Source organism: Mesoplodon bidens (genome assembly GCF_964165515.1).
Source record: "Mesoplodon bidens genome assembly, chromosome: 15".
In the NCBI taxonomy this organism is placed as follows: Eukaryota; Metazoa; Chordata; class Mammalia; order Artiodactyla; family Ziphiidae; genus Mesoplodon; species Mesoplodon bidens.
This window is the reverse complement of record NC_138171.1, coordinates 37,514,918-37,536,446: the sequence shown is the minus strand read 5'-3', so window position 1 is coordinate 37,536,446 and position 21,529 is coordinate 37,514,918. Positions and strand designations below refer to the sequence as shown.

General features: G+C 52.8%; 1 protein-coding gene across 1 annotated transcript in view; it reads right to left on the bottom strand.

Annotated features, from left to right (window-relative positions):
* The window catches only part of HIP1 (huntingtin interacting protein 1), a 407,412-nt gene that overhangs the window by 84,228 nt on the left and 301,655 nt on the right, over positions 1-21,529 (bottom strand). The gene's annotated exons all lie outside the window — the stretch shown is intronic.

Here is a 21,529-nt window from a genome sequence, read left to right as displayed (position 1 = left end):
CAACCCGGCCGCGGTCTCGGGGGGCGGGGTGTGCAAGCGACCTCGTCTGCCCGCTCACACTCGGTTCTTCCCTTTCTGAGTGGGTTGCTGCCCAACCTCTTCCCGCGACAAGACAGTCAGCCGGAGGATTTCCCTGCCACCGTACCGCGTCACCTCTTTTTACCCCAGGCGGGACGATTTCTAAGGCTTTTACGCGTGGGACGCCTCGACCGTGTACTCTGGGACAGTTCAAGTGCAGCCTCTGCCTCTTCACTAGTTGTATGTGGCTTTGGGCTCTTCGCTCTGTTTCCTTTTCTGTAAAACCGGCAGATAATCCTGTAGAAATGAACAATTCATTTGTTGCTCACGTGCTACTTACCCGTCACACTGCGCACTTGACCTCATTGTCTCTCTCCGCAGTCCAGGAATGGTACCTTCTCCCCTTCCCAGATGGGCCTCGGGGGAGGTGTCACCCTATCCGCGGGAGGTTCTGCTGTCTAGGGTGTCCCTTGATGCCTCGGGACCGCTTGAAAACTGCTTCGCACAGAGCTGGAGGACCCCGCCTCCCTCTGCCCCCTCCCCTCCTGTCCTCTGCGCTCCCTTGGTACAGGTTTTCCCCTGGGAATTCCTCTCGGCCCAGAAAGCCTGCCGCTCACTGCCTGAACCACGTCTACCTCCCCCTTCCCGCCCCCGCCAGGCCCCCCAGACAGCAGAGCAGGGGACCGCGTACAGTGGCACCCGTGAAATATTTTAGTTCACCTCACACCCTCCTCACCTAAGCCAGATAGCTGTCAGGAAGATAACCAGCTTACTCACTCTGCTTCCACGGGCAGCAGCGAAACCGTGGGGAGCGGGGAGGACTGTCCTTCCCTTTGTACAGATGGAACGAATCAAGGCAGTCCTAGGGATATGACTCGGCCTCGTGGTGACCGGTGACAATAACCGGTGACCGCAGTCTGAGACTGTGACCCCTGAGCTGCCGACACCACCCCACTCGTCCACCCTCAGGTTGGGAAGGTGTTTCTGAGAGGCTGGGGTTGCCCGGGGCCGCCTGGAGTCCCAAAGCCCCTCAGCCCTCCTGCCTCTGCCCAGCCAGGTTCCCACCACGGTTCCCGGGTTTGTGGGTGAAACCCGAGTGCCATCCAGCAGGCCACCTAAAGGGCCCTGCTCTGGTCTGAAGCTCCCTGAGACACTGCCTCCCTCCTCCATGGCCCACCCCCGTCTGCCCTTACCCCCTTGGCCTAGAGGTACCTGGAAGACTCAGACTCAGCTTCCACGTGAGCGCTCGGCGTAGGTCCAGCCCTAGCAGCTGCTCAGGGATGCCAAGCAGATGAAGGACTGAGGGAGTGACCTGCACTGCAGGGGGCCTAGGAAACTGGTCAAGGACCCACGGTGAGCCAAATGGGCCCTGGGCCAGGCATTTTACACAATGACTTTTTTTTTTTTTTTTGGCTGAGTTGGGTCTGTTACTGCGCGGGCTTTCTCTAGTTGCGGTGAGCGGGGGCTACGCTTCGTTGCGGTGCGCGGGCTTCTCATTGCGGTGGCTTCTCTTGTTGCAGAGCACGGGCTCTAGGCGCGCAGGCTTCAGTAGTTGTGACTTGCGGGCTCTGGAGCACAGGCTCAGTACTTGTGGCGCACGGGCTTAGTTGCTCCGCGGCATGTGGGATCTTCCCGGACCAGGGCTCGAACCCTTGTCCCATGCACTGGCAGGTGGATTCTTAACCACGGCGCCACCAGAGAAGCCCTACACAGTGACTTTTTAAACTCTCATAACAGCCCTGCAAGGAATTCTGTGCCCATTTTACAGATGAGAAATTGAGGCTCAGAAAACTCGAGGGGCTTCCTTGGTGGCACAGTGGTTAAGAATCCGCCTGCAATGCAGGGGACACGGGTTCGAGCCCTGGTCTGGGAAGATCCCACATGCTGCGGAGCAACTAAGCCCGTGCTCTGCAACAAGAGAAGCCACCGCAATGAGAAGCCCGCGCACCACAACGAAGAGTAGCCCCCGCTTGCCACAACTAGAGAAAGCCCGCACGCAGCAACAAAGACCCAGTGCAGCCAAAAATAAATAAATAAAATAAATAAAGTTTAAAAAAAAAGAAAACCCAAGATATTTGCCTGGGATTACACAGCTCACAAGGGTCAGGGATGGCATTCAGGCTCTTCTACTGCATGAGGCTGCCTGTCACCACCAGAGCAAGGGCACCTGCCCAGCTGGCCCTGCTCGGCCAACACTGCCCTGCTGTAGAGCCTGGCATGTAGTGGAGGCACAGCAAGGAGTCGGGGCAGCAGCTCTAATTAGTGCTCACTTCCTCTTAGAGCTGTGCTGGAGCAGGGAAGGGAGAGGAACCCAGCCTCTTGCTCTCCAAGAGGACCCGAGAGATTGGGACTCCATGGAGATGCAGCCAGCCCTGTGCCCTGCAAGAAATACAAACTCGGCCCACCTGAGCCGTGAGAGGTGCAGCGGCAAGCTCCTGAGCTTCCCAAATAGGTAGCACAGAAATAGGGTAACTCTGAAAAAATGACCTGGCTTCGACCACCTGGTCAAAGAGGTTCCCGAAATGCCAGTGGCAGCTTCCCATTGCCCAGGGTGAAGGTCATGCTCCTGGGGATGCATGAAGGGCAGCAGAAGCCCTTCCAGGCATAACCCCCATCCGCCTCTTCCTTTCCTGCCACGACCAACTCCTTGGAAACCCATGCCATGTCATGCCTCCAATCTCCCCAGCCCAGAAGGCCCTTCTCTTCTGCTGTGTTGGGCACACCATCCTCTTAGGGGTAGCCCCCCAGCTCTGCGGGACGGGGCTGGAGGCTCTGCTCTGTGGGCCCAGAGCCCTTGCCCACACACTCTCCCCCACTTGTACACTCATGTACTGTTAGCCTTCCATCCATCTCCTCCCTCTGCCCCAATGCCAGCAGCTGCTCAAAGACCCTGGGGACATTTTATTTCTCTCTGTATCTTGCCCCAAGGAGGCAGAGACGCATGGATGACAGAGGTGCATGGCCTGAGCCCACCACATCACAGTGTCTGTAGGAGGCGGGGGCTCTGGAGCTGCCCCTGTGCAGGCAGCCAGATTGGGAGGCACAGAAGGCTGGAGGCTTCCCCCTGCTAGGACTGTCCAGGGAGCCAGGTTTTTTTGTGCCCCCACCCCCAACCAGGGTCGAGAGGAGTCTGGGGGCCCTTCCTCCACAGCCACAGTGGGGAGGATGCCCCAGGAGCCATGGGATGCCAGGCTTGTCACCATGACAACAGCTGCTGCTGGAAGCCAGAGGTGGGGGGTGTAGAACAGCCCCTCCCCCATACAGATGCTGCCTGGGAGAGAAGAGGCCTCTTGGGCTGCCTGCCCACCCACCCTGCTTTGTCACTTGATCTGCCTCTTTACAAAGGCAGAACAATACGCCAGGCACTCACTGAAAGGGAGACTAGGAGGAGGACCGGGGGGACCGGGAGGAGGGAGATTACCATCAATGCCCACCCCCACTCCTGCTCACTGGGCAGAAGGGCCAGAGTTGGGCGAGGTGGGAATGGAACCCCTCCCAACTCCTCCTCCTGGGGCGGGGGGTGGGAGAAGACTCCCTTCCTGGGGGCCCTTGGCTGTGGGCCAATGAGCTGCCCTGCACAAGTTGGAAGGGACACCCGCCTGACCCATGTCCCCCAACCCCAGCACTCCGGTCTTCCCTTCTTACCACATCCTCCCTGACCGAAGCCACCACTCACCCCACAGGACACATGCTGACCTTTCCGCAGCTTGACCCTGGTATTGCCTCCTCCAGGATGACCCCCTGCCCGATGGCCCTGGTGCCTGCCTCTGTGCCCTGCAGCCACCACGACTGCACCTGTCTCCCCATAAACGTGGGAGTTTCTGGAGGTAAGGGGCCAGGCTGTGCTCCTGGGTGTCTTGGTGCCTAGCCTGGAGTAGGCTCCCATAAATGTTTGTTGAATGAAAGAACGTCATAATGAGGAGGTGGCCGTAGATCCTTCTGGAAGAGGCTGCATGCAAGTGGGGCCTGAGGTTGGGGGAGGGGTACTGATTAGAACCTGGGGGACAGAGGTGTCCGCGTGAGTAAGCAGGAACCAGGAGGAGGGCCGTGCTGCACTTCCTCCAGGCGCCTGGGGCAGCCCTCAGGAGGGGCTGCCTGCCGGGGGTGATGAAGGACTCAAGGGGTATCACACTGACACACCTGCTCCTGGGCAGGGGCGGCTGTGGAGTGACACAGCAGCCTGGGCAGACAGCAGCGGGCGCCAGCATATATGCATGCTGTGTATGTGGGTCTGGGGGTGAGTTAAGTATGTATATACACACAAGGACACGCAGGGGCCTGGTTATTCCCGAGTGTGCACACACTTGCCCACGCACCGGGCAAGCTCAGGGAATGGGCCCACCTCCCTGCAGCTTGAGCCCTGGTTCTGACTCAGGGTCTCTTGTTTTTTTTTTTGAATAAATTTATTCATTTGTTTTTGGCTGCGTTGGGTCTTCGTTGCTGCGCGCGGGCTTTCTCTGGTTGCGGCGAGCGGGGGCTACTCTTCGTTGCAGTGCGCGGACTTCTCATTGCAGTGGCTTCTCTTGTTGCGGACCACGGACCTCGGTAGTTGTGGCACACGGGCTTCAGTAGTTGTGGCTCACGGGCTCAGGAGTTGTGGCTTGTGGGCTCTAGAGCGCAGGCTCAGTAGTTGTGGCGCACGGGCTTAGGTGCTCTGCAGCATGTGGGATCTTCCCGGCCCAGGGCTCCAACCCGTGTCCCCTGCATTGGCAGGTGGATTCTTACCACCTGGTGCCCCCAGGGAAGCCCTCAGGGTCTCTTTATTGGGATGTCAGGGGCTGGACTAGACTGTTCATTCTTACTAAAGAAGCATTTTTTAAATTTCTTATTAGGGCTTTCAAATTTTCATAACTAATTCCCTTGCAACCCTTGCCCTCAGGTAATCAGCATCAGGGTTCAGGCATCTCCTGCAACCAACAAGGGCTTAATTTCCAAAATAAACAAAGAGCTCATACAGTTCAATATCAAAAAAAAACCCCAAATGACCCAACCAAAAAATGGGTGGAGGACCTAAACAGACATTTCTCCAAAGAAGACATACAGATGGCCAACAGGCACGTGAAAAGACGCTCAACATCCTGAATTATTAGAGGAATGCAAATCAAAACTACAGTGAGGTATTGCCTCACACTGGTCAGAATGGCCATCATCAAAAAGTCTACAAATAGTAAATGCTGGAGAGGGTGTGGAGAAAAGGAAACCCTACTACTCTGTTGGTGGGAATGTAAACTGGTGCAGCCACTATGGGAAACAGTATGGAGGTTCCTTAAAAAACTAAAAAATAGAATTACCATATGATCCAGCAATCCCACTTCTGGGCATATATCTGGAAAAGATGAAAACTCTTGAGTTGAAAAGACACATGCACCCCAGTTGTTCGCAGTGGCACTATTTACAACAGCCAAGACATGGAGGCAACCTAAGGGTCCACCCACAGAGGAATGGATAAAATAGATGTATACACAATGGAATACTACTCAGTCATTAAAAAGAATGAAATAATGCCATTTGCAGCAACATGGATGGACCTAGAGATTATCATACTAAGTGAAGTAAGTCAGAGAGAGACAAATATATGATATCACTTACATGTGGAATCTAAAAAAAATGATACAAATAAACTTAGTTACAAAACAGAAACAGACTCACAGACAGAGAAAACATATTTATGGTTACCCAAGGGGAAAGGGTGGCGGGGGTAGGGGGGGTGGGATAAATTAGGAGTTTGGAATTAACATATACATACTACTATGTATGAAACAGATAAACAATAAAGGCCTACTGTATAGCACAGGGAACTATATTCAATATCTTGTAAAAACCTATGATATTGTAGAAAAGAATCTGAAAAAGAATATCTATATCTATATAACTAAATCACTATGTTGTACACCTGATACTAACACTACATTGTAAATCAACTATACTTCAATTAAAAAAAAAAGAGTTCAGGCACCTCATCTGATACTTTTTTCTAGACTTTACAAACACAGATACACGTAGTGCAGTCTTTTCTGATCTTTTCTTTCTTTTACTAAAATGGAAGTCATATTGTACATTTTACACCTCATTTTCTCACCTAAGAATCTATCATGGACAGATGGATGGACATATGATAAAAAATAAGTGTAGTAAAATATTAATGGTAGAATCTCATGGTGGGCATTCAGGTGTTAGCTATAAACTTTAAATAGTCTGTGTATTTTTACATTTTCGCAATAAAATATTTGAAAAATAATCTACCATGAATGGTCTTTACAGGTCAAGACACAGGATCCAACACATCCTTTTTAATAGTCATTCTAATTTCCACAGTGTGGGTTTATTATAAATGATTCAACCAGTCCCCTATGGATAGACATTTAGGTTGTTTCTGTTATGATCCTGACATAGGTAGACGTACCTAGATTCAGGATCTGCAAACTGTGGCCCGTAGTCCAAATCTGGCCCTCTGCCTGTTCTTATAAATAAAGTTTTACTGGAACACAGCTATGCTCCTTGGTTTATGTAGAATCTATGGTTGCTTTCCAGCTATAACACATTGGCAGAATTGAGTAGTTATGATAGAGACCAAATGGCCCGCAAAGCCGAAAACATTTACTATCCGGCCCTTTGCAAGAACGTTTGCTGACCCCTGAGTGTACTTGTGCTTTTATTTCCATAGCACAGAATCTGAGAACTTGCTGGGTCAATTGGTCTTTGAATTTTTTTACAGCATTATTGAGGTACACGATTGATGTGCAATTAGCTTGCAGATATCTAAAGTGTACAATTCGATGCACTTTGACATAAGGATATACTTGGGAAATCATCACCACAATTGATCCAGATAATGAATATCCTCTAGTTAAAATGCAACTCTCTTACTGAGAAGTAGTACATTAAAATGTTAATAAATGGTATATGTATTAATATATGGTCAATACAGTGTGAAATGAGCTTAATAAAACTACCATTTATTAAGTATTAATTCACATCTCATTTAATCCTCATAACACCCTCATGAGGTGGTTATTACCCCAAATGCTAGATGAGGAAACAGGCTTAGAAAGAATGGAAGAAACTCGCTTCAGGCAAGTGATAGCATCGAGATTTTAAAAACCCATCATATTCTTTATCACTTGTATGTGGAATCTAAACTATGGCACAAATGAACCTATCTACGAAACAGAAACAGACTCACAGACATAGAGATCAGGCTTGTGGTTGCCAAGGGGGAGGGGGTGGAGGAGGGAAGCACTGGGAGTGCGGGTGGGGCAGAGGGGGGATTAGCAGATCTAAACTATTATACGTAAGATGGATAAACAACAAGGCCCCACTCTACAGCACAGGGAACTGTATTCAGTATCCTGTGATAAACCAAAATGGAAAAGAATATTATAAACAAGAATGTCTTTATGTGTATAACTGAGTCACTTTGCTGTACAGCAGAGATTGGCAAAACGCTGTATAAATCAACTCTACTTCAGTAAAAGAATTAAATTAAAATATAATTTTAAAAAACATCATATTCTTCACCACCCGAAGCTTTTTTTTCCCTCCGTCCCTTCCCCAGGCAGCCCCTGAACTGCTGTCGCTACGGGTTAGTGTGCATCTAGTTCAGGTACGTGGAAGGTGAGTGTGACGTTACGGGGATGTGGAGCGGCAAACTCTAACTGGGCGCCTCCTCTGTGTCCCCATAGCACACAGCACGGCTGGGCAGGGCGCTGGGCACACGAGATGAATCTGCCCCCTGTTTGCTCATGGTCAGGTGATGAATCGGGACCACTCTGGGGGCAGCTGATGTCTGTGACAAGAGAGAGAAGCTGGGGTGGGCATCAGAGGGGGTGGTACTTGAACAGGGTCGCTTAGCCCAGTGGAAGCCAGGCAGGAGACGGGATGTTCTAGACAGAGGGAACAGCCTTCGCAGAAGCTTTGGAGAGAAAACAGAAGCAGCCTCTCCTGGAGCCCACAGCGGACGCTGGAAAGCCGGGCTGGACCCTCCGGCCATGGGGAGCCGTGCGTTGGAAGGTTTTAAGGGAGGGAGGGCTTTACACGGTCAGCGCAGAGTGCTGTCAGGGTCGAAGGGCAAGTGTGGGCTCTGCTGGGGGTGGGCAGGGACCGGAAGAGGTGACAAGCGTGTGAGTCCCAGAGAGGGAGGGAGGGCATTTGAGGCGGAGGCTCGGGGGGTGGGGTGGGGGAGCTGCTGGGAAGGGGTGTGGCGTCTGCGTGCCCACCCACCACCCCCCAGCCCTGCTGGGGCGCTGTGGCCACCCTGCGGCCAGGATGGGCCAGAGGTGCCTGACGCTGCTGAAAGCTGCTTTTGTGCGGCCGCTGGGGCTCCTGTTTCGTTGACGTTGGAACCTGCTGCTTATTTATCCAACTCGAAGGGAAATTCAGCAGCAAACGAGGGGAAAAAAATAACCTCAGCGGCCAAGCTAGGAGGAAAGAGGCCCTAGCCTGGCCCCCACCACCCCGCCCGGCCCAGCCAGGGGCCTCGGATGGAGCCCAGGCTCTCCCAGCAGCTGTGGGCCTCATTCTGCCCCTGGAGAGGGGGGCCTGGTAGGTCTGGGACCCCCACCCTGTCTGAGGCTGCTGGCTGGCTGGGGGTCCCCCTGTGGCTCCTCCCAAGGAAAGTCACCTGCCTCCAGGACAAGCGGGCCTCAGTTCATCACGGTGCCCCGCCTCTGCCGGGGGAGGCTCCGGGAAGGCCGTCCCTAGCATGTTCTGGAACCCTTCTCTGCCCCCACAAGCCTTCTCCGAAGCCAGCGCAGGCCCTGGCTTCAGGGCACACTGCCTCTCAAGGTGCGAGGGCGGAGCCCAGTGAGGCCGTGACCTTTAACCACTCCAGACCCTGTGGTCCCTCAGGCAGGGGTGGAGGTGTGGAGGAAAAGGTGTGGACATTGCCCCCAGCCCAGGGAGGGCCTTCCAGCTCTCCACCGCACAGCCTGCCTTCCCTTCCTTTCGTCCAACAGTCCCTGTGCCTGGCGAGGCCCTTTCACACCCATGACCTTGTTTGCCCCCATTTTACAGATGAAGAAACTGAACCTTGGGAGGCTGCAAGGTAGAGCTGGACCCCAGGCCTCCGGACACTAGACCTGCAGCCTGCCTCACTTCTCTCTGAGGTCATCCCACCGGATGGGTCCACTTGCTCCCCTGGCCTGGTCAGCGGGTCTGAGAGACCTGCTGGTCTATCTGCAGGGGGCTGCTCCAGAAACTCCCGTGGGCAGGGAGCGTGTCCCTATCCATTTTGGCTTCTCCTGGTCCTTGCCCCGGTTCTGGCTTTTCCTAGGTGTGCGGTGGGGAGAGGCCAGGGGAGTTATTCCACGTGAAGAACAGAAGCGTCCCCCACTCCCCAGCCCCCTGCCCACAGGTCTTTTTCTGCTGCTTGTGTTAACGTTTCTGCAGGCGCCCACACAGGGAACATCTCAAGTATATTTTTGAGGTATTCAGGCCGTGGGAGGCCATGACGTGGTTTCTGGATCCAGCGGCCTGGATTCAAATCATACCCCATAGCTGTCATCTTAGCTAATCTGCCCAACCTCTCTGGGCTGCGCTTTTCCCGGCAGTTAAGGGAACACTCCAGCGGTGCCCGCATCCCAGGGCTGCTGGGAGGGTTGGGTGATCTGCACAGCGTGGGCTGGGGCTCTGCACTCAAACGGGTGTCACAGTCACTGCCGGTCCACACCCCAGCCTGCTCTCACTCCCTCCCTCAGACACACATCCTCCACTCAACTCTCGGGGACTCTGGGGTGAACTGTTGTCTCAAGCTGTCGCTTGAAGCCTGGGGCCACATTGTGATTTTCATGGTCTTTAGGCACTTTTGCTTTCCTGGGTCCCTTCCACCATTAAAATAAAATTTTAAAAACTGTATTTTGGGCTTCCCTGGTGGCGCAGTGGTTGAGAGTCCGCCTGCCAATGCAGGGGACATGGGTTCGTGCCCCGGTCCGGGAGGATCCCACATGCCACGGAGCGGCTGGGCCTGTGAGCCATGGCCGCTGAGCCTGAGCATCTGGAGTCTGTGCTCCACAACGGAAGAGGCCACAACAGTGAGAGGCCCATGTACCGCAGAAAAAAAAAACAAAAAAACAACTGTATTTTATGGTTACACTAGTATAAAGATGAATATATTATCTATGAAAACACTTTTTGACCTAAAATTGATTTATTTTTTCCTGCTTTTAAGAGAAAGCCTTTCAGTGGGCCCCTAGAAGTGCTGTGGGCCTGGCGTGGTGCCCTCTGAGCCTGATGCATAAGGCCTATTAGGTGGATGTTGGACCTCCTGGATTGATCTCTGATACTCTTTTCTCTCTGTCTACCGCTTTATCTTTTCAGTGGCTTCCTGGGAAATTTCCTCATTTTTATCTTCCAACCTTGTATTATTATTTCTCCTTTTCCTTCTCCTTTTTACTTTTAACCACCATGTTTTTAATTTGCAAGAGCCCTTTCTTGTTCTCTATTTTTTCCTTTTTTACATCATCCTGTTCTTGTTTTATTATAAAATTTTTTTTAGTTAATTTTTGGCCGCGTTGGGACTTTGTTGCTGCACGCGGGCTTTCTCCAGTTGTGGTGAGCGGGGGCTATTCTTCGTTGCGGTGTGCGGGTTTCTCGTTGCAGTGGCTTCTCTTTGCTGTGGAGCACAGGCTCTAGGTGCGCGGGCTTCAGTAGTGGTGGCTCGCGGGGTCTAGAGCACAGGCTCAGCAGATGTAACGCACGGGCCTAGTTGCTCCGCGGCATGTGGGATCTTCCCAGACCAGGGCTTGAACCCGTGTCCCCTGCATTGGCAGGCGGACTCTCAACCACTGCGCCACCAGGGAAGCCCTGTATTTTACTATTTAAGAAGGAAAAGGCCCATAAAATGCATGTGGTAAAGAGGGAGAGTCCCCACCCTTCTCCCCTCTGCAGAGGTAATGATGTCATTTCATTTCATTTCCTTCCAGACACTTTTCTATGCACTTACATCCCTATACACAAGTGTATACAGGTTAGGAGTTTTCTTATGTTTCCCTTAAGTGATACATGTGTCATTCTGTAACTTTTTTTTGCCTGATGGGTCTTGGGCCCATCTGAAGCTCAATGGGCCATCTTCTCTATAGCATTAATATATCATAGCTGGACTGAATTAGTAACAGTACCTACCTCAGGGGGTGCTGTGGGAACTAACTGACATCCTGGATGCAAAGTGCTTAGAACAGGGCCTGGGGCAGACCAGGCTGGCCTAGAGCTAGTTTCCTTATCTGTACCACGGGATTAATGCGAGGATCCAAGGGGTCAATAAAGGGAAAGCTGTTCCTGACAGTGACTGACACAGGTAAGAAGAGCACCACAGCGCTGGCTATAACAGCAGTAAATGTGCAGGAAACACTCATTTTCATTATTGTAAACGTGCAGTTTCCTTTTCTGCTGGAAGGCGGACTCCCTGCCTTTGTTCTTTGTTTTGATGATTGTCTTGGTTCTGTCTCCTCATTTTCTCTTCTAGATGAACTTCGTCATCTAGTCCCAGAAATAATCTTACTGGATTTAGAGACTGATTTATGGAAGTTTACAGATTACTTTGGGGGGAACTGACATCTTTACAACATTGAGCCTGCCCATCTGGAGATGAACACATACATGGAGTGATGTCGGCTGCAAGGACAGCAGGGCTGGGGGCAGAGAGTGATGCCTTGAGTGGGGGTGGGAGGTGGCAATTCAGCTGGGAGGGGCTGTCCTAGAAGGACGTGGAGGCATGGGCCAGGTGACAGCCGTGCACATTTCTTGTCCCAGGTCTTCATCCCCATTCTGAGGTCCCTCGGACTCCCTTTCAACTGGAAGGACATGCCCACCCAGAGCCCCTCCCCGCCCCCCCCGTGCTGGGTGGGAGAAATCCATCTCACCTCTGACCCCCTCAAGTCCCTCGCCCCCCCTCAACCCAGTCATTGGTGTTCATGGGCCTGAGGGGCAGGTGGGGCTGAGCTCAAAGGGCCTGTGAACCTCTTTGCCCAGAAACAAGTAGGAAGTCTCTGAAGACCTTGAGAGACAGGAATGACGTAATCAGATCTACATTTCTTTTTTTAAATTATTATTATTAGTTTCTGCTTTATAACAAAGTGAATCAGTCATACATATACATCTGTTCCCACATCCCTTCCCTCTTGCGTCTCCCTCCCTCCCACCCTCCCTATCCCACCTCTCCAGGCGGTCACAAAGCACCGAGCTGCAGATTTACATTTCTCAAACAGCACACTGGGAACCGGGGAAGGGGGCTTGGAGGACGCTGTCACTGCAAGTTAGGCGATTGGAAGAGAGAGGAAGGGAGCCCCAGTGTTGAATGAATGAACGGATGGATGGGTGGATGGAAGATCAGCCCGTACAGACACCAGCCGGTCAGTGAGGAAGACTGCAGGGTTGGGGAGGGGTCAGCCCTCGCAAGTGCCCCCATGACGACATCAAGCCACACGCCAGCCTCGGCCTGTTCAGCCAGGGCCAGGCTCTGACCGCAGGACTCTCCCGCTTCCAGCTTCTGCCGGGCAGGGAGGCCTGAGGTCGGACCAACTGCCTGGCAGGAGCTGGGACAGGGGAGGGGAGGCTGAGGGCAGGACGTCCCTCAACTGAGGGGTGGCGTCTGCCCAAGAGAAGCCAGGGGCACCAGGGCCAGCCGGCTCCTGGGTCTCTTCCCTCTGCCCTGGGCTGGCAGGTCGGTGCCTGGTGGGCCCTAGGCTGTGACGAGGGGCCGCCGCCCAGCATCCCCGCCTCATCCACTCACTGGCGGGGTGGGGATTCGGCAGCCCCCCGTCCCACCCCTGCACAGAAGCCCTTTCATAGGCGGGCGGGCTTGGCGCGCTGGCAGCCCTCAGCCCCCACGCCTCCTTCCTGCCAGGCCCCCAACCGGTCCCCCTCTCCGGGCTCTTCGCAGGCCCAGGGTGGGGAGCGGCCAGGCACGGAGCACAATGTGGCTCCTTGTTCCCCCGCCCGGCGAGCCTCCTGGAATTGGCCCGTTTCCTGCCTGGGCCACAGGGCCTTTTCCAAGGTAAATAAACAGATACGGAGAAGCTGGGGCCGGGGTCAGAAAACAGGGTACCGGGGTACTGCTCCCTGCACCCCAGCCCCATGGCCACAGGTGGCGTGGACCCGCGAGCATGGGACAGGGAGGCCGAGGCCCCACCCGCTGAGCTTTGCTGACCCCCGGGGGAGCAGGACCTCGGAGGGTTTGGGCTGCTCCATGCCTCCAGTCCCCACCCTCAGCCAGGGGCTGCCCCCAGAGAGGAAGCCCAGGAGCCAGGGACCCCCGGCAGGGATTCCCGGGCAGGGGAGACAGCAGCTGATGGCGGAAAGGGCTCTGGGGTGGACGGCAGTTCCCTGGGCTCCCGTCCCAGCTGTGCCACCTCAAAGGGCTGACCTGGGGAAGGAAGTACGCCACCAGCTGCAGCAAGGGCTCAGGAGGGGCTGCCAGACTGGAGGGCTGCCCGGAGTGGGTCTCAGCCCTGTGGGCAAGGGGATGGGGACACGTGTTAAGCAAGAGAATGAAGACTGCTCAGACTCGTGTCAGGGGAGGATGATGCCAGGAGGATTACTCTGTGGGGCTGCATTAGGGTGATGGGCAGGGGCCTGGAGGCTGGGCAGGAATCCTGTATGTCTGCTCTGTGAAGTCCATTTAAGTGGCTCTTAGTCTCTCATAGATTAGAACAAACCCTGTCTCTCTGAGAGCCACACTTTCCACACGCCTCTTCTCTGTAACAAAGAAGGTAACAAAGAGGGTGGCCTGGATAAGGGAAAAGGGTGAAGGGTCCAGCTTCCTGCTTGCCCACGACCTGGGCTGGCGCCTGCTGGTGTCTGTGGGCTGCCCCCGCGGCTGACCCGCTCGCTTTTAACCCAGGGGCTCCTCCTGTAGGACCCTCGAGAAGGCCTCGGAGAGCTCTGCGTCCCGGGCTTCCCCGGCCCGACCATGCCGGCCACCGTGTCTGCTTTGACGTGGCTGAGTCCCCACGGGTGGCAGCGCAAGACAGCCCTGCCCGTGGCGCCCCTCTCCGTTTATCCCTCGCAACTGCCCCTCCAGGCAGAAGCCCAAGTGGGGACCCCCAAACCGGGACGCCCAATCCCGTCACTTCCTCTCCCATGACTCCCAGGGTCCAGGAAGTGGAAGACCCCTCCCCTTCTTCTCCATGGGACCATTTTCCTCATGATAATCTCTACGGAAAACGAATAGTTCACCAAGCCTGGACCCTGGTAAGTTACAGCGGGAGACACTGGCGTTAAGTTCACTCATTTTCAAGAAGGTGAGATTGTATGTTTGAAGGTCAGAGGGGCCCCTGTGTTCCCTCTTTCTCTTTGCCTCCGTAACAAATCCTGGCCTCCCCAAGGCTGACCAAAGGACGTGACTCAGAAATGCACGAGTGAATGAAGCACATGAATAACTACGCTCCTCCCCCCACTCCCCACCTGCAAGGCTCTTCACGGCTCGGGATGGAGCCGGGTGGGAGATGTTGCACCCAAGCTGCTCCTTCTCCCTCTCCCTGCCCCAAAGTACGTCCAGAAAACCCCAATCGTCATGCAGTGCAGAGCTGGAAAGTCAGTTCATTAGATAATCAGTCAGCAGTAGTCACTCCCTCCCCTCTGACGCCCCTCCAGGGGAGCAGTGTGTCCCCACCCCATTTAGGTTGGGCTTGGCCACGTGACTTGATTTGGCCAATGCGAGGTAGGCAGACACGAGGTGAACAGGAGGTTTGAGAAGTGCTTGCCCCCCTGGGCTTCCTGTCTTAGCCCTAGGAAGCGCATGCCCTGGCCAGCCCACCGGTCCTAGGAGGTTGAGAGATCCATGGAGAATGCGGGACCCAACCGGGCTTACAGCCAAGCCCAGCTGCCCGGCAGAAGCAGAAGCAAGTAAACCCTTGAGTGGTTTGTTCCGCAGCATTATTGGGGCAATATCTGACATCTGACTGGTACTGTTAGATGAACTCTGAGGCCCCTTATAGCTCTTAGCCTCTACAAGAGGACCAATCCTGGCCAGGTTTGAACATCCACTTGTCTGGACTGGATGTTTCATTGAATGATCCCTGCCTCCCAAGAGTGAAGGAACTGAGCCCCAGGGGCTCAGGGAGAAGCAGCCCTACCTCCTCCCCCTTCTCCAGGCAGGACAGAGGAGGGGGGTTCTCTGATCAGTGTTGCCCTTGTGCCCCTGCAGATGAGGGACCAGGGTTCCTCAGAGGAAGGGGATGATGTCGGACACAGGCTGGGCTGCCTGCCTGAATATCTCCCTTGTCAGCCCAGCCTAGCCTGCATTTCACACACATCAATCCAGTAGGCAGGCGTCTTTGTGTCCCTTTCCAGAGGAAAAACTTGAGGGTCAGAGAAGTTAAAGGACTTGCGGAAGACCACACAGCTGGTAAGTAGACCAGCCCAGCCCCCGTTTCCCACGCCAGGGCTGTCTGCCCTTCTGCAGCTGAAGGAAGGGGGTGGGCAGGGACCAGTCCTGGGCCCAGAGAGGCCCCTCTCCAGCTGGCCTGCCACCTTCCAGGAGGGGACTCTGGGCAGATGGGTACATCTTGGGAGAGAGGCAGAGTTTTTCTTAAGCCTCCTACCTGTGCCCCTTTCCCCTTCCTATTACCTATATCCGGCCCTTGAAGGAAGTGTGAACCCCAGATTTGAAGCCTCTCTCCTCTTCCCTTCATCAAAGGCAGTTCGCAGATAACCGTCACTCCTAACAGCATCTGAAAAAATCACTCACACTGAGGCCCTGGTGACTGAGGAGAGCTGGGCCACCACAGGGGGACAGCTGCATAGGGGAAGGACGCCCCCAAGAAGACCACGTATGGACACGGCCCAGTGAGGCAGGGAGGGAGGCAGGAGAGAGGACGGGGCCTGAGTTTCCCCTCCAAGTGAACGAGAGCATGGGGCCAGGTGTATTTATAACACAGCCCTGAAGGGGACCAGGCTTCCCATAAATCACACTGTCTCCTTGACAGGAGTAAAAATAGCCCCACGGCATCCTGCACATGCCTGTGCATGGAACAGAGCTGGCCCGGCCAAGCCCTCCGCCCTCTGGTCATTGGGACAAAGTTTCCACCTCCTCCTCCCCACCGGGCACCAGGCTTGCTGCTGGCCCCTCACCTCCACAGAGGGGATGCCCCAGATGGAGGGTTTGCTCGGTAGGCCCCCCGAAGCTCTGTCCACCAGGCCAAGACTGCTGACTCAGGCTAGCCACAGAGGGGACAGCACATGTCCTCGGCCAGGTCAAGGTGGGGAAACGGTCACAGCCCAGCAGTGGGTGAGGAATAAGGCTTGGGGCCAGGGGGCGGGGGACTTAGGCTGAAGACCCCAAATAAGCATCCGAGATCACCATGAGGCCTTCCAATACCTGACACCAGATGAAACAGGCAGAAGGGGAAGGAGGGACTCAGGGCAACCCTGAAGCAGGGTTGGACGTTGGGGGAGACCCCTCAGCCCGTGCACCGCAAAGGGCAGTCTGAGGTCTGCATCAGAGTGATTGGTGGAGCTCCTGACGGTGGAGACTCCCGGGCATGGACTCTGTCTGTGTGTGGGGGGGGACGGGGAGGGGGGACACTGCATTTTTAAACAAGACCCCGCAGTTCTGAGGCCCACTGCACCTGCCTTAAGCCCAGGCCGCCCCGCTCTGATGCGCCCCCACCACTAGACTGGAGCCCTGGCGGGTGGGAGGCACGACACGGGGCGGGGCCCGCTGCCCCCCCTCTACTGCTCCTGCGCGGCAAGCCAGTTTTCCCGCAAAAGTGACCTATCTGAGGCATGATCACACCCTCCCAGCCTCCCAGCCTCTCTCTGGGAAATCCACTCCCACGGGGCTGGGGGTAGGGAGAGGCTACCTGCTCAGGGATGCGGCCTGGGCTCAGGTCTGGGAGGGGCCGATGGAAGGGCCTGCCGAGTGCTGAACCTTCCCTGCAGGTTATTATTACCAGTGTTTTCACACAGGAGGAAGCAGAAGCTGAGATTTGAACTGGGTTCTCTCTCACCAGAGCCCATGGTCTAGGTCACAGGGGAAAACCCCAAATTCTTTCCTGTGTCCAAGCTCAGTATTGCCACAGAGCTACCTTCAGCGTCTGTCTCCTGTGATGTCCAAGATGTGGACGAATGGCCTCGACCAAACCAGGGTGGTGGCCGGGTACCCTCCCCCCACCCTCACTGGGCCCTGCCTTCCTGGAGCCCCACCCTTCTTCCTGGGCAGCAGCCTCTGCCCAGCAGGACCTGGCCATACCCTGGGGGCTGAGGGGAAACGCTCTCACTCTGGCAGAGACTGCAGGCACTTAATTTGTCTAATTAGACCAGGGCAGTGGTTCCGGCCACACGGCACCCTAGGAGACCTCAGAGGAGTTCCTCTTCTCTGAGCCTCGCCGTGCAACAAATGCTTGATGAGCACATATGCCTCAGACAGTGACCACTGACCAGCTCCAAATCGGGAATTCTCTCATTCACTCTACCAGTGTTGATGGAGTACCTCTTACGGGGAAGGCACACTTCCAGGGCTGGGGTACAGCAGGGGGCACGACAGGCCAAGATCCTGTCCACATGGCACTTACATCCCAGGGAATATCACAGTGCCACAGCAACAGGGTTAAGAGTGGAAACTCTAGAAGCACCCGGGTTCAAATTCTGGCTCTGACTCTCAACTAGCTGAATGACCCTGGACAAAATACTTAACCGCTCTGTGTGTAGCTTCCCCATCTGTAAAGTGAGGGTAATAATGATACCTGCTTTGCTCTTGGGAGGATTAAATGAGCTAATGGCACATGGCACAGGCTGTTGGCTGCTGTCACTGTCAGTGCCTGACCCGAGGTCCTCACAGGGAACATTGGGAGGATTATGACAAGACATTATGCATCGAAGTATGAAGTATCATAATTTGTCCTATGGCAGCCCCAGCATTCTTTCCCTCTTATGAGTTCAAATGTACCTGCCCTTGCCTTTTCCTCTTGGGCCACAGCTTCCTAGACAACAGATAACCTCCTGATTCCTTATGTAACTGGAAAAGGGCATGGACGAAGCAGCAGAAACACTGACCTCCCCTCCTTCCTGACTTGGTTTAGTTTGGGGTCTTGTAGTGGATGCTACTGGCCCACCCCTGGTCTAGCCCTGATGGGAACAGAGGGTAACTGCAGCCACAAAGCCCAGCACCTTTGTGCTAGGAGAGGAACAGAGCTGCCTTCAGATCTGCAGGGGCCAGCACACCAATTTAGAAAAGCAGGCAAGGTTATGGGGCCTAGTTAACAATCCTGCCTGGATGACTATCTTTCCTCAGCAATTGGTCTGAGCTATAAGCGGATCAAGAAGTAATAAAAAGAGACAGCTGAAAATGCTGGAAAGTCTAGTCATCTGGGTTATTCCAGTAAAAGGCCAAATAGTATTAAAATTTTTAACACCTGAGAATATCCTTATATCGAAAAAAAACTTTGGGACATATTAATAATAATGCTAAGGCTGTTTGGATGCCAGACACTATTGTAAATGCTTTACAGATGTTAATGCAATGATCCTTACCAACTCTGTAGCGAGGTAAACACTACTATTATTTATCCCCAGATATCAGAAAGGATGGCTGGAGCAGTAGTTCTCAAAGTATGGTCCCCGTATCAGCAGCATCACCTTTACCTGGGAACTTATTAGACATGTAAATTCTCTGGCACCAACCCAGATTTGCTGAATCAGAAACTCAGGGCGTGAGGAACAGCACCCGGTATTTTTAACGAGCCCTCTGGGGGATTCTAACGCATGCCCAAACTTGAGAACACTAAGCTAGATCTGCTGTGGTCACAAAAACTCCCTGCGCTCAGTGGCTTAAAACAGTAACGGAATACGTCTCCCTCGTGCTACCTGTCCACTGTGGGTGGGAGGAGGCCTTTGCTCATCACAGCACTCAGGCGCCCTTTGGAAATGGTCCTGAAGGCTTAGAACAAATGAAGAAACATACAAGCAACTCTACTAAAACTTGGTAAGAACAGTCCCTGGTATTTGAACAAGATCCTGCCCCATCCCCACCCCCAGCTCAGCAGAATGGAAATTCCCCTCGAGGCTGCTGCAGCCCAGCACACAGAGGTCCCTTCCCTTCAGCTCCAAGGCAGGGGTCATCTTCCCAGAACAGGCAGGAAATAAGCATTTGTCAGCCTGCCCCCAGCTACTTGCTGCTGAGGCGTTATTCTGGGCAAGTGTTGCCGAGAAATGGGGGCTCTCTATTCTGCCCAGCACCCACTCTACCAGGGGCGTGGCACCACTCAGAACACTGGGCCCCAATCCCCTTGCCCTGGCTTTCTAGGAAGAGGTTCCATCCTGCGAGAGGCAAGCCAAGAAGGCCTGAGGCTATAGCCTTTCTCCTCCACTGAGCACTCAGCTCCTAAAGCAGGGGTGCCATTCAGAGAGAAGCACACCCTTGTCCCTAGTCCCAGCTCCAGAGCCATGGCACAGAGATTTTGCCCATAGGGAGAGGCAGGCTGTAGAACAGAGAGCTCCCAATCTCTTCTCAAGGGAATTGACTTCATTTGCAACAAAGTGTGGAGAAGTTCAAGCCCAGAGGTGCCCTCAGAAACACTGGAGGCTGTGGTGGCAGGCAGTTGGGAGGAGACTGGTAGATTCATTGGAGATGTAGGCTAGTTAGTTTGTCAGAGAGAACCAGGGAAAGAGAGAGCTGTATGGAGCCCTTCTGGGGTCAAAACAGATCTCAAACACTGACCTCAGGAACCATCCCTTCAAAGGAGTCCAGATTTGATTGGATTAGTCTGGGAACAATATATGCCACAGGGCAGTGATGAAAACAGAGGTGCAACTAACTAGCAATTAGTGGCGCTTAACAGATGTGTTTGGTCAGGGAAAGAGAGAGTCAAAGAGAGCCCTGCCAAAACCACTGTCATTCCAGGGTGACTGTGGCCACAACCACCAAGCCTGTGCTCTCCGTAGAGCTCCGTCAGAGGCTACACATTAAGGGGAGAGGGTAGAATAGACCAAGTCACTAAACCAATAAATAAGCAGATAACAATGCCCCAGGGGAGGGGCACCATACTGAGTTGCTACAATATATTATCTAAAATGTCCACTTTCCAACAAAAAATATGAGGCATACAAAGAAATGGGAATGTATGACTCATACACAGGAAAAAGGCAAGTAATGGAAACTGCCTATGAGAATGACCAGGTGTTGGATTTAACAGACAAAACTTCAAAGTAGCCATTATAAATATGTTCAAAGAACTAAAGGAAACCATGATAAAAGAAGTAAAGGAAGCTATGATGGGAAAGCTGCATCAGATAGAGAATATCAATAAAGAGATAGAAATTATAAAAAGAACAAAATGGAAATTCCGAAGTTGAAAAGTACCGTACCTAAAATGAAAAGTTCAGTAGAGAAGAACAACAGTAGATTTGCTCTGTAAGGAGAATTAGTGAACTTGAAGATAGATTAGAGATTATGCAGTCTGAAGAACGGAGATAAAAAAAGAATGAAGAAAAATGAACAGAGAAAGGCTTTCACTTGAGTTCAATAATATAACAGCCTTATAAAAAGAGTCAGTAAGCATCCCATCTTTTTCTCTTCTCCAGAATATTTTGTTCATGATTTGTATTTTATGTTCCTTGAGTATCTGTAAGAACTCACCTAAAGAGTCACCTAAACCTAGTGTTCTATTTTTGAAGCTGTGAAACTACCAGTTCAATTTATTTCATTATTATAGGTCTATTGAGCCTTTCTATTTCTTCAGGCATCAGTTTTGCCTCTAATTTTTGGCTATTATGAACAATGTTGCTATAAATATTTATGTATACATTTTTGTGTGAACATGTTTTCAATTCTCTTGGTAATACACCTAAGAGTGGAATTTCTAGATCACAGGGTAACTCTATGTTTAACTGTTACCACAGAAGCTGCTCCATTTTACATTCCCATACAGTATGAGGGTCCAATTTCCCCACAGCCTTTTATTATTATTTTCTTTCTTTCTTTAAAAAAAAATCATAGCCATCCTAACTGGTATGAAGCGGTTTTGTGGTTTTGGTTTGCATTTCCCTCATGACTAATGATGTTGAGCATATAGTCATGTGCTTATTGACCACTTGTATGTCTTCTTTGGAGAAATATTCATTTAGATCCTTTGCCTATTTTTTTTTGAATTTTTAAAAAATATTTATTTATTTATTTAATTATTTTGGCTGTGCTGGGTCTTAGTTGCGGCACGTGGGATCCTTGTTGCGGCATGCGGGATCTTTAGTTGGGGGATCAAGGCATGTGGGATCTTTTTAGTTGCAGCATGCAGGCTTCTTAGTTGCAGCATGTGGGCTTGTTAGTTGCAGCATGCGAACTCTTAGTTGCAGCATGTGGGATCTAGCTCCCTGACCAGGGATCAAACCCGGTACCCCTGCATTGGGAGCATGGAGTCTTACCTACTGGACCACCAGGGAAGTCCCCATCCTTTGCCTATTTTTAATTGGGTTGTTGGTTTAGTTATAGCTGAGTTTTTAGAGGTTTTTTTTTTTTTTTGGCCGTGGTGTGTGGCTTGCGGGATGTTAGTTCCCTGACCAGGGACTGAACCTGGGCCACGGC